This window comes from Callorhinus ursinus, unplaced genomic scaffold (assembly GCF_003265705.2).
Source record: "Callorhinus ursinus isolate GAN/ISIS: 27379988/994484 unplaced genomic scaffold, GSC_fseal_2.0 scaffold2, whole genome shotgun sequence".
In the NCBI taxonomy this organism is placed as follows: Eukaryota; Metazoa; Chordata; class Mammalia; order Carnivora; family Otariidae; genus Callorhinus; species Callorhinus ursinus.
In genome coordinates this window covers 102,859,460-102,878,208 of record NW_027397064.1, presented here as the reverse complement: position 1 = coordinate 102,878,208, position 18,749 = coordinate 102,859,460, and positions in this window count along the sequence as shown.

Genomic DNA, 18,749 nt, shown 5'->3' with positions numbered 1-18,749 from the left:
AGGGATTATAGGACCAAGTTGAGAAAGACGATTTAAAGATTAACAACTCTTAGAAATCCTAAAAATGTGAAGCCCCTTTCTTAATTTAGTCCACCTGGGAGTGATTTCAGAACTGCTATCAGCAAGCTGAATGATCGGAAAATCACAGCAAACCTCAAGATAGTTGTCACAATGGAATGAGATGTCATGCTTAAATTGGAGTAGATATCACGGGGAACACACTGGAAATCAAGTACTGTTCAAATAGGATCATAGTGGTTATATCATGCTCCAAGCCTTCCTAGTGCTTATCCCCACCCCTCTTCTCCCTTGGGACCCTCCCTTCCTAATTAATGTGCATAATCAATGGTCGTTCAACATCCTGGTTATCACAAAAATGCCAATTGCATAGTACATACCCAGTGCATAATCACCAACTGATGAGGAATCCCTGTGGCAGTACTTTTAATAGTTAGACTTGCCATGAAATTATTGATTATTATTTAATATTTGCAAATATATCATCATTTTGAGGTTGTTTTCCCTTAAAAACGGATTATGATTAATATAATTTCCTTTCACATACACATAGGAGGCACTAATGAAAAAAACCCAAGAACACAAGTCACATGAGCCAAAACACAGAATTTCAGCCATATGGCATATTTGGAGAGCACCATGGAGCTGCCAAAATAGCCTTTAAGAAGCCGGATGTCACGGCTGGGGAAATAATTTCTACTCCCACTCACTTAGTTCTTACATCACTAATTAGCCTTAGCCCACACAGAACGAAAATTGTTCACTGAGTAAAAATGCCTTGATTCTTGCAGTTATATTTAAATTTCAGCCTCTCTGCTATCACTCTGGATGGTGGATCCTCTGCTCCCTGTGCCTTCTCTCTATCTGCCTCACTCCCTTCTCATACTCCGTGCTCACAATGAAGTTAACCAAATGTCCCTGTCTCCATTTGGATGCCAGTGGACCTCTCAAATTTAGCAAGTCCAAAACCCAACTCCGGATCCTACCCCCATCCCAAGCTGTCCCCTCTCTCAGTAAATAACAACTGTATCTTTCCGGTTTTCAAGGACAAAAAAATCCTTTGAAGCCTCCTCGCTTTCTCTTTCTTTCCTGGCTGACAGGGAATACACCCAAACATTTTACTCTGCGAAGTATTCTGGCAACTGAAAACTACTTCTGGCTTGATATCTTGTCTGGATTCCTGCAAGAGGCTCTTAAGTGGGTTCCCAGATATGACCCTCATGCTCCACTGTCTACTCTCCAAATATCAGCCTTTGAAGATGTAGGTGCCTTTGCGCTATTCTTCTTCTTATAACCCTCATGTGGCTTCCCCTCTCACTGAGAGGAGGAACCAAATCCCCTACCATGGTCCATAGGCCTTCCCTGTTCTGTCAGTCCCTAGTTCTTTCCCTCTCTACAATAACTCCTTGCTTTTCCTAAAACAAGCCAAGCACAATCCCTGTTACTTGATACTTGCTGGTTTGGTTTTTGTTGTTTTTGTTGTTGTTGTTGTTTGTGTGTGTGTGTGTGTGTGTGTGTGTGTGTGTTTGTCTGTATTGGATAGTCTTCTCCTAGACAGAATCACTTTCCTCTGGTATCTATTCAAATGTCACCTTAAAGATAAGTCTTTCTTCTTCACTCTATATAAAACAGCCAAGCCTACATACACATGGCACACATATCACCTTCCCCCTTGCCTTATCTTTTCTACAGCACTTATTACCATCTGAAATATTACATAAGGATTTGATGAATTTTTAGATCTCCATCTCTGTAACAGAATATAAGCCCCGGGAAAGGAAGGAATTGTTTCTTTGGTTTATTGCTGTATTCCCATTGCCTGGAACAAAACCTGTCACATAGTAATCAATCAGTAACAATATTGTTAAATGACTGGGTCAGGTGTCTAACACATATTGAGCACCTTGCTTGGTACTAGGGATACAGAGATTTTAGAAAATGACCCTTCTCTTAGAATGATCATAGATTTCCTCTCAGCTTTGGGCTGGGAACAGAGGGAATCATGGCCTGTCTATATATCCTACTATATATTAGGTTGATTTTCTTAAAATAGATATACCTACATCTGCACTCCCTCAAATAAGTAGTGCTGAAACTAGATAGGATTCTATCCTGAAGGTGAATGAGTTCTTTGGATAAATTTAGACTATGAAAATGAGAAAAATATTAAATTTATCTCTTCTCACAAATGTGTTCAGAAAAAGTGATTAATTTTAAATCAGTTCAATAATAATTACTAGCTAATTAAAAAATAATTGAGAAGACTGGAATAAATGAAAACTGAATATTTATGCAGGACATGTTTATTTATTTACAAAGTAGGTGAAAAGGAAAAAAAGAAATGTGAATGTCTACTGCTAGCTCTGGGTATGCTTCTTCACAAGGTTCTTTTCTGCACCTGCTGATGCTGGTTGTGGGGAATCTCAATTCCAAATACCAGGAGGTTCATGGGGTAATGGGTTGTACACAAGTAAAAGAACTTGGCCAAATTGCACATGTAGAAGAGGTCATATACCAATACCTCTTTAACTCACTATCCAATGTTTGAACCTAGGTCAGTCACTCATCAAGACATATGTCTTAAAAGGCTCTGGCGATGACAAACCATTATTTTTAATTAGAGTGTTCAGCTTTTTCCTAAACAATAACACCAACTAGGCAATGTCTGAGATGAGCCTATGTAACATAAACATTATTAATTTGCAAAATAATTTCTCTTTACCATTTTTTCTAAGTGAGGATTTATAAAATTGCTATTTTACATTGCCAATGAATTCTGCAAATCAAAATAAAATTACCTGAAATGCTAATGTTATTATGTATTCCTGATTAAGTCAACCAGATTAATTTTATAGTTATTTGCAATTTATAGCAAAATCTGTATTCATTTTTGCCACTCAGTCTACTTGGTATAGTTGCTAAACATTCTTATCAATATTGCAGACAAGATGGAGCACCTGATTAATCCAAATACCTAAACATAGTTGCCTAAACTTAGCTAATTTATCTTTTTTTAAAGATTTTATTTATTTATTTGAGAGAGAGAGAATGAGAGATAGAGAGCATGAGAGGGAAGAGGGTCAGAGGGAGAAGCAGACTCCCTGCTGAGCAGGGAGCCCGATGTGGGACTCGATCCCAGGACTCCGGGATCATGACCTGAGCCGAAGGCAGTTGCTTAACCATCTGAGCCACCCAGGCGCCCCAGCTAATTTATCTTGTATTGACAAAATCAAAAGTACTTAAGAAATAAGCATACAAAATGTTACTCACCATCTTGTAAATGTCAACCATACTGGGAGGCAAGATTATGTGTGGAATGCTTGCTTGATTTAAATTTCTCAGCATAATTGAAAATACATTTTAATAAACTTTACATATTAAAAGTAATCTGATTACAACAGAGCAAGAAAAATTAGACTCATTTGATAACATTCTCATTGAAATACTTAGCACTATGCCTGTACTCAATGATTATATCAAGTAAATCCTCCAAATTGGCAGTAAAAATGTAATTGCCTGAGAAATAATATAATAAAAACTGTACAACAAATATATGAAGTAGACATAACTCTAGAACAAGTCAATAATAAAAGAATTGATAATGTTTTCTTCTTGATATTTTAGAGTTCCCATTTGAAACAGTTCATATTGTAGCTATGTGAATTTATGGCTTGGTGTCAAAAAATACAATGCCCAAGAACTCATTCCTTCCTCTTTACAGCATAGGATAAAATTGTAAAGGCAAATCCTTTAACATGGATTAATTACAGGAAAGACAATCTCCCTGGGAAAACATATATTCAGTACAATTCCTTATATTTTCTCCAACTTTACCCATGTATCTGTTTCTTGATCATTGCTTTTTATGATGAGACACTCAATTTTTTTATTTTTAAATTGCTTATTTATTTATTTATTCATTATTTTTATTGAAGTACAGTTGACATACAGTGTCATATTAGTTGCAGGTGTACAACATAGTGTCAACATTTGCATACATTCTGCAATGCTCACCCTGATACATGGTGAGTAACATGTAGTTACTGTCTACCACCATTGATAGTGATTACAATATTATTAACTGCATTCCCTAGGCTGTATTTTTATCTCCCCGACTTAACTATTTTACAACTGGAAGTTTGTCCTTGTTAATTTTCTTCACCTATTTTGCCCAACCCTCCACCCAAGGGAAACTCAATTCTTGCTAACACCTTGAAAGTAGATTGCATCTTCAACTTTGACACTCTGGCTAACAGTTGACGCAGCACACTTGACCCAGTTGACCTAGCACATCCCTGAGAACCTTTCATCTGAGCTTTCCAGAAAGAGTCATACTTCATGGCTCTGTAATGTATAATTTTTCAAGTACCAATTACACTATCCTTTTAAATAAAATGATGTGTTTCTTCAATTGACAGTGAGATTTTTTTTTTTTTAACAGTGAGATCTTTGAAAGTGTGGATCAAGTGTCCATTATAACTAAAACCACAGAACCTCACACCATTCCTAAAGTTTAGAGGTGATTCAACACATGCTTATTGGATTTAATGAAATAGAATTAAATTGAGCTTACAAAGCAGAAATTTTTTTTAGTAGGTTCTGGAAAGCTCCTTGATTTCGATTTATTCATCCCAACAGCAGTGTGGCAAAGACTGTGGGTTTAGAACAGTGAATAGACCTCTTGCAGGCTCCAAGGACAGAATATCAAAATGGAAGGAAAACCTCTGTCAGTAAGAACCACTGTCATTTACTCATATATCCCCCATTCACAAAGCATTTACCAGAGATCTAATCTTTGCAGAGCACTAAGCTCATTTCTGGTACTACAAGACATCTATTGCTTCAAGGGTCTTTGAAACTAGTAGGATGTTTGCAGTTATGTTACAGTATGCAATCCATACAGAGATACTAGATTTTTTTCTACAGAATAGTTGTTTTCCTTGACACCTCATATCTTACATTCACTCTAGTACAAAGCCATGCCAGGAAGTTAAATTAATGGGGACAATACATTAATAATGACTTTAAACTCTAAAAATAAATGTGTAGACTGGGTATGGATATTAGCAAATCCCAGTAAACCTCAAGCTTTCAGTAACTGTTGGCTTTCCTCATAAACATGGTTTCTCCCACATAACCCTGATTAGCATATATTGCCTCTTCTATTCCTGTATCAGAGCCTCCTTGTCCTCTGGCCACCAAAACCCAGGCACCATTCAGTCCCCTCTCAACATGAAGCTCTCTCCGGCCCTCTAGTTGGTCCTTACAGAAGGGAGAAAGACAGTACTCTCAGACGGGTCCCTCCTCTCCAATGAGTCCTTTCTTTCATGTTGAACACATGGCCTCTGATGCCCTGATACTCAAAACTGGCCTCACTGTCACTGTTTGAGAGGAGTTTTGCTATAGAGGTCTTCAGTGTGAGTTCCTGTACACTCACCACTTCTGGCTTCACTCTGTACATCTGTGAGTTGGATCACTTGTTTTTCTCTTTTCCAAGGAACAGTTATTGAGGACAGACAGAGAAGTGAGCAGAACAAAATGTGACCTCTGCTTTTAGGAAGTTTACATTCCCTGCACGCAGAGTGCATTTTAGGTCTATGTGCCTTTGCTCATGCTGTTTTCTCTCTTTCTTTTATGGTTTTCAAAAGGCTACGTACACATGAATGCCCACTACTTTTGTGTGTGTGTGTGTGTGTGTATGTGTGTGTGTGTGTGTGTGTGTATGGGTGTGTGTGTGTCTGCTTGACACCATAGCCACCCTCCAAATATATACATGCATTTGCACACACAGACCTCTCCCTAATACAATAAGATTTTTTCTGTCAAAAAAAAACTACATTATGTAGATCACATTATCTCTCTTCACCACCTACAAGATGTAACACAATATCTAGAACACAATTCTTCACTGAACGCCTGATGAGCAGTACATAAATAAGGAAATAAACAGACAAAAATGATGAACCAATTTGCAATCATCCACTTACATGGGAGCAATCAATTTTTTTTTTTAGAAAAGTGGTAGTCTGAGTCAAATATTGTCTCTGCTTTTGTGACAATTACACATCCCAAGACCCTTGACTTGTTCTGGCCGGTAAGATGAAGAAGGGATGTTGCCCATTCTTGAGCAAAAATGTTAAGAACAGTTGCCTTGTTCTGTCATCTGTCTCCCCCCACCCCACCCCCCAGCCCTGAGACTGCCATGCCCCAGATAAGAGCTTCATCTTCAGTCGGACTCTAGGGTATAAGGAATATAGAGCAGTATGCCAGATGAAATGTACAGAGGGTAACAAGGAAACCTTTGCTGTTTTAAGCCTTTGAGATTTGTGGCTTGTTTTTACTATAAGCACAATTGAGTCTAAGCAAAATGATTAATGGAATGCCAAGGATTTGTTTATTTGATGGAGGAATTATCCAGAATTCCTAATGGTTTGAGACCCTGAAATCATTTAAAGGAAGAATGTTTGATCATTCTCTGAGAAAGTACTGAGCATGAAGCATTAGTCACTCCCACATTTATAATTCTTACAACTACACTGAAGTTGGATCTATCATAATTTATAGAAGAGGAAGCAGACAAAATTAATAATAAGCAATTACATTTGTCAAGCTTTTATGATGTTCCTACTCTACACAATGTTTTAATTTTTATAATTATTCTAGAGGCAGTGACTTACATAAATACAGAGACCAGTTCTTTTTTTTTTCTAAAGATTTTATTTATTTATTTGACAGAGAAAGACACAGCGAGAGAGGGAACACAAGCAGGGGGAGTGGGAGAGGGAGAAGCAGGCCCCCCGCTGAACAGGGAGCCTGAGGCGGGGCTAAATCCCAGGACCCTGGTATCATGACCCGAGCCAGAGGCAGACGCTTAACGACTGAGCCACCCAGGCGCCCCACAGAGACCTGTTCTTAACTTTTTATTTTGTATTTATGTAAGGGGTGTGTGTGTGTGTGTGTTGGTGGGTTGAGGAACAGTGATTGCAGAAGAGGCATACAACCATGGCCGCTTGTACCCATAACACCCCTGGGTTTTATAGAGTAGTTCAAGTTCCTATTCTATAACATACTTTATCTTGCATCATAATACAATCGTAAAAATAAATACCATATATTAAATGGGAAAATCTCCATATAATTTATTCTATTTATGTTAGGTCCCTGTGTAATTATTAACAGGGGAGAAGGACCATCTCACTTCTGATTTTTCCTAATGAGTCAGCAGAGCATAGATGGAAGAAAGCAAACCTTTTTACATGCACCTGTCCTTGGTGGAGTAAAAGAAAAGGTAAATATAATTTAAATTTGAAACTAGTTCCAAGTGCCCATAATTCCCCAATATCAAATAGATAAGAAAAGATGATTTATAAACTATTTTTTATTAAATGAATAAAGGGAAATCAGAAAGCAAATAAAAATGTAGCATTTAATGGCATGCTAGCTGAAGGAAATTTCACTTAGAATTACCAATGTGCAGAACTGGAAAGTATCTTAGAGCTTCACAGACCAATATCATCATTTTACAGTGTAAAAACTGAGGCATGAGGAGAGAAAAGTGTCTTACCTAAGATCATTCTAGCTATTAGTTCATATAAGACAGTTTAAGACATTTCGGGACATTGGATGGTTGAGCTGGAATTTTGTCCTCAAATAAAATAGTGTTGAAGTAAATTTCATTTTTCTGATTCCCTGATTGTACTACAGGTAAGAGTTAAAACTTATCTAACCACTGGGTTCTGTGCTACTTGAAATCTACACCTTACAATTCATATCTTTTATTTACTTTAACATTTGTCCAGTTATATTCTAATTTATCCATCGTACAGGGAACAGAATTCTGATTCACAAATGGTATCATATTAGGAGGCAAAATAAATCCTTAGGAGAATAATGCCCTTGTGTTTACTTTTTATAAGCCTGTCTTTCAAACCTTGATTCCATTAATGGTCTAACTTTAGAGCTCAGAGGACAAAAAGCATTATATACCAACACAACTACAAGACACCTAAACAGAGGCTAAAGTTTTAATGAGCATTAAGCAGGTTCCACTGAGTTAGGATCTATGAAAAGGATTCATGAGTATTCCAAGTGAACAATGTTTGAATTGATTAAAGTAAGGCATCAGATGTTTGATTCTCTTTGAATTTTATAAGGCACTTAGAGCATCAAGCAGAAATATTATTCACTGTGCTAAAGAATACCACTATTTACAAAAGTCTAAACATTGTTAGATGTCTCTTTAAGAAAACAATTGTAATAAAAGCAATAATAATAGGAAGGATGAGTGGGTATTCATTCACACTTGAGTATAAATTCATCTGCTCTGTTAAAATTCTAATAAAGCCTCAGAAGTTGGCCCTTTAAAGAGAACTAAGCACAAGACCTTTTTAGGAAAGGCAGTTTGGGATCAAGTGCCAGAGTGGAGGCTCTTGCAAGGTAGGTAGAAAATGCCAAGACATAGGGGAGAACTACAAAAAAGAAGTTGGAAAGGCCCCAAAAGACAAACAAAAAAAACCTTCAAAGATTTCCTTGTCTACATGAGGAAAGTCATGCTAAAATAAGATAACCACAAAATACTTGAGTATGCATTCTGCAGTTTTGTCTTCAAAGCAAAACTAGCCAAGGAAAAATATTCTTAAGTTCTATCATTCCAAGAAGCAAGAAAATGACCAAAATTATTCAAAAATGAGGGGGGAATTAAATAGGAATCTGGGACTCTTTGAGATCTTCCTTTGTTGGATATGGAATTACTCATTTTTTTACAAATATTTCATTTTTCTGATTCCCTAACTGATGATATTACTCAAAATTTCTCTGTTAAGATATAAACAGAGATCATACTCTGGGTCCTACTCTCAAGAACTCCCAAAATGAAATGACAGTGAGACAAGTATTTTATGAGAACCATAGGAGTGCTTTTTGAGTTCAGAGGGGACAGACCTTTCATATGGTCAAATCAGGGTTACTTACGATGACAAGGAAGGAAGTGGAAAGGCACTCTCTTCTATATTTTAAGAAATCCAAGCTCTGGAATCAGCCCCTGTAGGTCAGATACTAACTCTATAACTTACTAGATGTTTATGCGTGGTGGGCTGGTTGGATTGGTTAATCCTTGAAAAGCCCTTAGAACAGTGCTAGCATTTTCCTGTTTCATTGGAATAGGCTTTCAGGGGGTCTGAGATGGAAATATGAGCTGTGGGCAACAGGGAGAGATTGAGCAGTGCAGGGAATCTATGGGAAACTGTCCTGAGCAGAGTCACCAAACAGAACTAAGCAGGGGAGAAAGCTGAAAAGCCAGGCCAGGGTAGGGTCTCTGAACCGCTCTTGCCTTTATCTGCTTCTCTTTTTATGGCACAGATCACTTCATGTCACACCAGTGTATGGATGCCTCATGGCTCCTACATGATGGAGCAAGAGTGGTTCAATACTTGAATGCATGGATGGGCGAGTGTCAACCAGCACAGTCAAACACACAAACATGGCTTTCCACAGCCTTGAAAACTGAGGCCTGGACCCTCTATTAAGTTGCATGTCCTCCTTTCCCACCCATGTTCATCTTTGATTTTAATCCTCTGCACTACCTCATTCTCCCTGCTTGTTTGCTTCTGCCATTGTCGGTTCCTTTCTTCATCTTCTTCCAAATCTATTCTTACATGTGATGACTCTTTCTTACTAAATCATGAGCCTACCCTCAGTGCTTAGGTGAAACATGTCTTGTCCAGAAGTATTCTCTCATAACTACATGTCATGATCACCTCCCCTCAGGCAGATCTCTCCAGGATAAGTGTCTGTGTAATGCAAGGAGGTACAGACTCATCCATCTATATCATTTTTGTGTGACTCGTATGATCCATGGACCTGTGATTGGCCTCCTTAAAGGCTTATGTGTGAATTTTGTTTCCAGTGGCTCTCTATAACAGACACTAGAAGAGCACGGTTGAAAGAAAGAAAGGTAAAATGATCGAATTATCTGCTTCCTTAGTAATGCTGCTGGATACCGCAGAGATAAAAAGCTAATAGTAACATTTTGGGCTCTAACTCCAAATTTTAGCAGGAGCTCAATATATAAGAGCTATAAGAGGATCTAAAGTTTAGCCATCTTGAATGCTGATTCAAATGAGATCCATGTCATTGAGCATATACCATAAGGAGAGGTTTCAAGAGGATGGATTTTGCCTTCAGACATCATAGTTTCCACCCCAAATCACAACTGCAAGAGTCCACTGCATCATGCCAGGGGCCCAGGGAGCCACAGGAAAGTGTGGGTTATCTTTCAAGGTGTCAAAGATTTGGAAGAAACTATTATTTCTTTTATTAAAGTCAAAAGAGATTTGCTATAGTGTATAGTGCAAAATGTATACAGCTTAAAACATGTAAGCAGAAACAAAGTCTTTAGATTCCAGAGGCGGTTCCTGGTGACCGCCCCATGAGCCCTCGAGTCATTTGTTCACCTTCAATGGGGAAAAACAGATTTCAGAAGAACCCCTGGGAGATGTCTCTATCATCTGGAGGGACACATTGAGTCTCCAGCCTGATGACTTCCTCTCACATGGCTGGTACCACCAGGAGCTGCCTTGAGAGTGCCCGAAAGAAAATGTCTTTCCCTGGAAAGGGTATCTAAGGGAGCACCTTCAAGATAGAAATCCACTGTGTGCTGCCTTGCCATTGTAATTAGTCAAACTGTTTTGTTTAATTAGAGTAAACGTGTTTGGAATGCCATAATTACTTGTTACTGAGGAGAACATTTGCTCTAATTAGGTATTCAGTAGAAATTCAAAAATCACTTAATATTAGCAATTAAAACCGGAACTGTACATTGAGATTGAATTTCCTGTGTCAACAAACTAAGCAGCCCAAGGCGCACTGTTCTGAATTTTGCTAAACCGACTACAGCTCTGGGGGGCACAGAAGGAAAGAGAAAGTAGCAGACTTAATTGGAAAACTTGCAGTGGCGGGACCAAGATCTGGAACAGCCAATCCCCTCAGAAGTCACTAATGCTGAGCAGAACCCGCTGAACTGTTTGCTTAGTGTGGGGCTTAGAGAAAGGAGGGTGGGAAAGGGAGAGAGAGGGAGGAGAGGAAGAAAGCTACAGTTATTCCCCCAACAAATAACTGGGCCCTTTGAATGTGCAGAACAGCCCGTGTTCACACAGCAGAATTACACTGGGAAATCAAGTGTTAGTGCAAGACTAGAGCCAACAACACGGCAGTTAAAGCTTGGGGAGAAAAATCGTGGTAGAGTACTATAAATTGCATTAGACAAAATATGACAAAATGTCACATAAATGATAGAGACTATTAGGGTTAACAGCTATTTCAAAGGGTCAGCAGTTCCTCTGGCAGGAACTCACCGGGCAGCTTTGTCCAATGGGCAGGTTGTTTTTTTGACTGACAGAAGAGAAGGGCACTGTGTTCTAAACTAAGAACACCGGGTCAGGGTCATGCATTTTTAAAACATTTAAGGACACGGTTATGTAAAATTTTGGCCAGATGGCTTCTTGCCACATTGTTTGGGGGAAAAAAATATTTGATATTTCTCTTAAAGGCCACTGAAGAGGTTTTCCTAGATCAAACGAAACAGTTTCAATTACTGCGATGAAGTTAGCATGTTTGGGTTTTCTTTCAAAGCTATTCCAAGCTTCGGTGACAATTCCTCCTCCATAAACACTATGTGTTTTCACTGGAGACAGATGCCACATCATTCATATACAGGGTGCTATTGTTCTATCTTCTAATTCATCCCTTTCCACGTAATATATCTTGGCAAAGGAAGGCTGTGTCTACATGTACATCTAATTTGACTGTTTTGATGGAACTGAGGGGCTATTACCTGCTTACTGATAACTTAGTAAAATAACTAGCTGTCAAAATGATCGTACTGGCTGGGTGGTAAAGCACAGCCAGAGTTACTGAGAGAGGCTGTATTTTACCGCTGGGTAAGAACGCCACTGATGGATCCATGGGGTCCTCTACAGAGGTTAGTCATTCCCTGGTGGTGCCAACTGAAGCGCCACTCCATGACTTCATTTTCTTATTGATTAAATGAGCACAACAGATTTATAATTTTCCTTAGTTCTGGAAAATTGCTTTGCCCACACTCTCACTTATGTACTCATTTAATGAACACTTTCCCATTGACTTTCCGTGTTTCAGATTCTGTGTCTGCTTCAAGGCAGTCACCATTCAGTGGGAAGAAAGAGCGGCTCCTTCTTCTCAGCCTCCCTCAGGGGTTATGAATCTTCTGCTCATCCCGTAAATGCCTGGAGCTCTCTGGGTCCCCTCCTCAGTCCTTCCTTATTATTATTTTAAAGTTCTTCCCTCAGCCAGTTCCACGTATTGAATTCCCACCCTATTGCTAGTGACTCTAAAATGTGTCTCCAACCCTACACTCCTTTCTTTATCCAACTGTCTTGAGAACATTCTTCCATGTCTATTTTCCAGGCACCTAAACGCTAATATCTCACACTTCTTGTCTTTCTCTCCAAGCCTGTTCTTCATCAGTCAGTGTCTGCCTTGGTGAGTAGCTCCTCCACCTGTGCAGTGGCCCAAGCCTGAGCCTTGGTCAACAGCCTTGGCTCCTTTCTCAGCCACGGGCAGTACTTTCAATGAATCACCGAGAAAATTTCATCACACTCCCTTTATACACTCCAAATCTATCTGCTTGTTTCATTCTAACAGCCATCTTCTTCTTTGTATGGGCTACCACATTGATCAATTTCAAACAACCTAAAATGTGTCTTGGAACAGAAGCAAACTCCAATAGAGAGAGGTCTCCACAGCCTGCTCCCCACCAATCCATCTTCACTGTGCAGACAGTAGACCTTCTCACGTGTTTGAAATCATAATATGTACATTATACTTGATAAACATAATGTTTGATATTCATGAAAAACTTCAGTCTCTTCATAACAAGTCTCAGGTCAAAAGATAAATACAAATTCAAATTGCAAAATTTCTAGGAGGCAATGATAATGAAAACACTACATTTCAGAACCAAGATGCAGGAGAAAAAATTCTCAGAGGAAATAGAGTTTTAAATACTCATATGAGCAGAGAAGAAATAATGAAAGTGAATTAGTATCTCATTGCAGATTTGCACAAAAAGTTGAAAAATAACAACCAAATTAACTGAATAAAGAAAGGGTTGAAGATAAAATACAAATTAATCATTTAGGGGAAAAAAACTAACAGAAAAACTCACTAATAAATAAATAAATTATACGTGGAAACAGAAAATTGATTAAAAAATACCTTAGACAAAGATAAAAACACAAAATAAATAAACATGGTTATGACAAAGGCAAAATAAATGCAGAAAGAGGAAAAACAGAATACAAAACACAGGAGACTTTTTTTTTTTTGGTAAACCCCAAACAAATAAATAGAAACTGGATGAAATGGATGACATTTTAATAAAATGTTATTTACCCAGTCTGACTTTATAAAAGCAGAAACTACATGGATTGGTTTACATATAAGGGAAGAACTTTCACAACACTATATTGCTAAGAGAATATCAAAAACACATGATTTCAGAGCAGAATTCTACCAAAAATAGAAGAAATTCTAATACTGTTTAAACTGTTCCAGGGCACTTGGGTGGCTCCGTTAGTTAAGCATCTGCCTTTGGCCCGGGTCATGATCCCAGGGTGTGGGATCAAGTCCCACATTGGGCTCCCTGTTCAGTGGGGAGTCTGCTCCTCCCTCTCTCTCTGTCCCTCTCCCCTGCATGTGTACTCTCTCTCAAATAAATAAATAAAATCTTTAAAAATAAATAAACAAATAAAAATAAAAATAAACTGTTCCAGACTACAGGGGACAAAAGAGACATTTCTAAATTATTTTAATGAAGAAAATATGATTTCGACTCAAAATGTAAAAATGATTGCACAAAGAGAACTATAGAATAATTCACTTTATGAATCTCCATTCTAGGAAGTCAAGGATGATTATTAAAAATTTGTTAGTACACTCGATTATATTATTTCATTTAATTATAGAAATTGTATAAACCTCTCCACAGAAACTGAATTTTGATAACTTTCAACTATATTCTTGATAAAGCACCAACTGTAATATGATAGAAATTGATGATGATGTACTTAAACATGATCCTGTGTATACACACACACACACACACACACACACACACACACAACCCACATCCAGCTCAATGGAGGGAAAGATCCTTGTGACATTATCAATTTTCAGAGTCAGGAACAAGACACAGATGTCCTCTCTCACTTCTTTAATTATTATTTAACTTTTAACTAGGGCATTGGCCAATGTATCAGGCAAGCAAAAGACATTAGAGAACTAAAAGTGACAATAAGATGGTTAGTACACACACACACACACACACACACACACACGTGCATGTGCGCACAAACACACACGCAATTTGTGGATGATGTGATCATACAACCAGGAAACCCCAGAGACTATAAGAAAAAAACAAACTACTAAAACCAGTAAATTCATTCAGTGAGATAGCAGGATGGAGTTTATAATCAAAGGTCAATAGCCCTCATATATATAGACAACTAATACAACTAATGTATATAGACAACTAATGTACAAGAAACAACTGTATGCAGAAACTTAAAAAAAAATCCTTAAGGACACAAAAGTAGACTTGATGAATAGAAATATATAACATGCTTTTAACAGAATGACTCAATCTCATAAAGATGTCAATTCTCTCTAAGTTATTTATAAATTAAGTCAGTGAAAATACGATTCATTTCCAGAATTAGATAAACTGATTCTAATCTTATATAAAACATGAAATAAATATGACCATAATAATACTGAAAGTAAAAAGGTAATATGGAGATACAGCCTTAAGAGATATTAAATGCCGGGGCACCTGGGTGGCTCAGTCCTTAAGCGTCTGCCTTCAGCTCAGGTGGTGATCCCAGGGTCTTGGGATCAAGCCCCGCGACGGGCTCCCTGCTCAGCGGGAAGCCTGCTTCTCCCTCTCCCACTCCCCCTGCTTGTGTTCCCTCTCTCGCTCTCTCTCTCTGTCAAATAAATAAAATCTTAAAAAAAAGAGAGATATTAAATGTTGTATAAAGCCTCAATAATTTTAAAATGTAGTACTGACAAATAAATAGAAAATCAAAACAAAGAAATGGGATAGAAAGTCCAGAAATAGACCCAAATATTTATGGAAATTTCATATATAACATATAAGTTATCTCAAGCCAGAAAGGAATATTTTTGACTACATATAAACAAACAACTTTATGTATAGGATTCAAAACACATGTAAAAGCAGATGACAAGCTGAGAAAACATTTTTATTTTATTCAGAGCAAGATTTTTGCTATTGTTATTGCTATGTTCTAAGAGATCAATCAAGGCTGTTTAGGTTCAGCCCTATCCACACTGTGGAATCCTAGGTAGTTGCAAATTAATGAAACTGTATGGGTAGATCTCCAGAACATATCATTCATGGAACAAGGAAGAGGAATGTGCATATTTTGCTACCTTTTGAATAAGCACGAAGAGTACAGATGTATCTGTTTATATTTGCATAAAGACATACTGAAAGGCTGCCCTATGCTCTTATTGCTTGCTGGGTATTGCATATGCTAGTCTTCTGTATACATGAATTTTTCCTCATTTGTCTCCAGATCATTCCTACTTACCCTTCAGATCTCCCTTACTATGTGTATCTCTCTGGAAATTGTATGGTCTCTGTGGTCCAGTGTTTTGTTGGAACTCTTCTCATGGGCTCATCTTTACTCAAGCTTCATTTGTCAAAGCAAACTATAACTTGTTTATCTCTTAAGCACCCTGAATAAATGACCATACCTAGGTCCCTATTGTATTTCTTCCCCCTTCCAAAGTGCATGAAGAAAAGATTGAATAAACTGAATTAAAGAATTACCATGCAATTAGTGACACAATCTAAATTAAGTGTGATCATAGGAAGAGCCACAATGTAGCATTCTTGTGGGGGGCAGAGAAGGAATCCACAAAGGGTTTGTTTCAAGATCTCTTTTTTCCTTCCTCCTATCTTATCCTTTTCTAATGATTAACTATCCACTTGCTTTTTCCCTTTTATCTTCTTTTAAGAGACATAATCTTATAAAGAGATAGGAGTTGAGTGACATTTGGGAAATGTGTTTTAAGTCTGTCAAGATTTGTGTATAAAATAAGTCTTTGCCTCTTCCCAAATAATGAAATATAGTATACTTGTTTACGGTGCACATGTAATGATCATTGATCAGGCACAAGCTATGTTCCAGGAACTTTGCCAGGTCCTTTGCATAAATTGCCTCTCCAAATAAGAAGGCAGTGTACCACAATGAAAAGAGAAAGAGTTTTCTAGTCAGAGTGGTAAACCAGTTGACAAGTGAAGAACACACACATTTTCATCCTTTGGCAGACATATCACCATTCTGGTTTATTTCAGAGGAAATAATTGTTACTCCTCCTTCACTTGATTTGTCTACAACTTACGAGTGTCTCCTACTGCTACAAAATCCCAGCAGCCATGAGATGAGGAAAATAGGGTTATTTATTGGGAATTAAAAAAATGTAATTTTTAATATTATCTGATTTTCTTCTGTTGACCTGTCAGAGTTCCAGGAAGTTTTGAGGCCCCAGACATGATGTCCTGGGGGATTAGATTGGTTCCCAAGGTGCCATTCAGAAATCTGTAGAACTGGATCCTCAGGAAAAGGATCAGACCAGTGTTCCCAAGTAGTGATACAAATAGGCACATTCGGGGCCCCTGGGTGGCTCAGTCGGTTAAGCGTCTTCCTTTGGTTCAGGTCATGATCCCAGGGTCCTGGGATGGAGTCCCACATCAGGCTCCCTGTTCGCAGGGAGTCTGCTTCTCCCTCTACCCCCCTCTCCTGTTCATGCTCTCTCTCTCTGTCAAATAAATAAAATCTTAAAAAACAACAACTGAATAGGCACATTCATGTGTGATCAGGTCTAATCATGTCTCACCTTAAAAAAAGAAAAGAAAAGAGGAAAAGAAGAGAAAAGAAATAAAAGCCCTTCCTTTTACATCATATCCCTTTAAGATACCACTGATCATGTCCTTGGTTAACATTCTCACAGGAAGCTTGTTCTAGCAGTACCCCCACTATATTTTCAGGTTTCTTAAACTGTTTTTAAAAAGTCTTAGATCCAGTTATTGATGTCCATTTCAGCAGGTTTGCTTTTAATACATCTATTTGCAGAAATGGAAGGTACCTGTGCCAGTATGGTTGGAACACAGTGTTACTCTTGGATTATAAGATCCACTTCTTCCTTCATTCCAGGAAAAAAAAAAAAAGTTCTCGTTTTATGTCTTTGAATATGGCTTTGCTCCATTTATTGAGATCTTTAAATCAAGGACACAAATGATAAATATGGAATAGTCTTTCTCCTCCACATCAGTTACAATCTCATTAAATGTTTTAATCTCACTGATTTTGGTTGCTTTAAAAGTTGACATCTACTTTTCAACTGGGGCTATGCTGTTCGAGTGATGATATTGTTTGGATATTTAGCGCGCTTCCTTAGCTCTCCATTATCCCTTCTTCATTCTTTTGTTTGTCACTTCCTTTGACTTCTGTTTCATTCACCCATGTCCTTATTAAATTCTTTTAGAGAAGGGTTTCCCACCATTGATTCTACTGAAATTTTGGTCAGGATAATTCTCTGTCATGGGCAGGAGGCAGGGAGATACTTAGCAGCATCTCTGACCTCCACCTCCTAGATACCAGGAGTAAACTGCCCTCCAATTATGGCAACCAAAAATGTCCTCAGACATTGATAAATGTCCTGTAGGGCCAAAACCACTTTGAAAAAATTATTTCCTATTACTGTCTTGGCTCTTCACTGATCTTTTCCACATTGTGGAATTTTCCCCCTTTTGTTTTGCTATTATTGTTATTATTATTGTCTGATTTTGTGAACTTGTTCATTTTTAATATGACTTGAGTCCTTTGACACTTCACCTGAGACCTGTTTTTCTTATCCAATGCACTTGTGAAATCTGAAGCCCGTAGATATTGATCGAATATGGCATAGTGGAGAGACAAGGGGGTAGACTGGGAAAAAAAATTCACTTTCACAGACAGTAATGAAAAGAATGAACTTGATGTGAAGCAAGTGGGAAATACCTAGCCTAAATGCAACCCTAAAAGGACTGTGGCTGAAAGGGCCACCTGGGGGTTGAGGAAGAGGGGAATGGGGTTTTCACAGAATGGGCTGGGCAGGGTGTGGGGTGCAGAATCATGTGCAAGCTCTCTAGGAAAGGTCATTATCCATGTCACCTGACTCACAACTGGAATTTTCTAGTGTGGGATCACTGAGAAAGCCACAAAGGTGCCCAGGGAGAGTGAAGCCAGCTCCAGACAACCACATGGCTAAGGGTACCAACAACTGTAGTGGCAGGACCAGCCACAAAGACTGTGTTCTTCCCTTTAGTTCCTTCTTACATCCCTGAGGAGTCATATGGGTGACAGGGACAGGAAATGGAAAGATTAAAATTTAACTCCAGGCCAATCTCAAATCTGGGCTCCCAAAGAACCCCTGAATAACTTCACACAAATCTCCATACATCTACTTCCAGGACTCTTTTCTGATATGTGGCCACAGTGTTCATCCACAGCTCCTTCCTAAGGAAATGGAAGAATGATGAACCACATAGGGAGACCTGTAAGATTTCAAGAAAATATGTGGAGCCTTGCCCATTGCACACTGGAATTACTTCGTTGAGCATT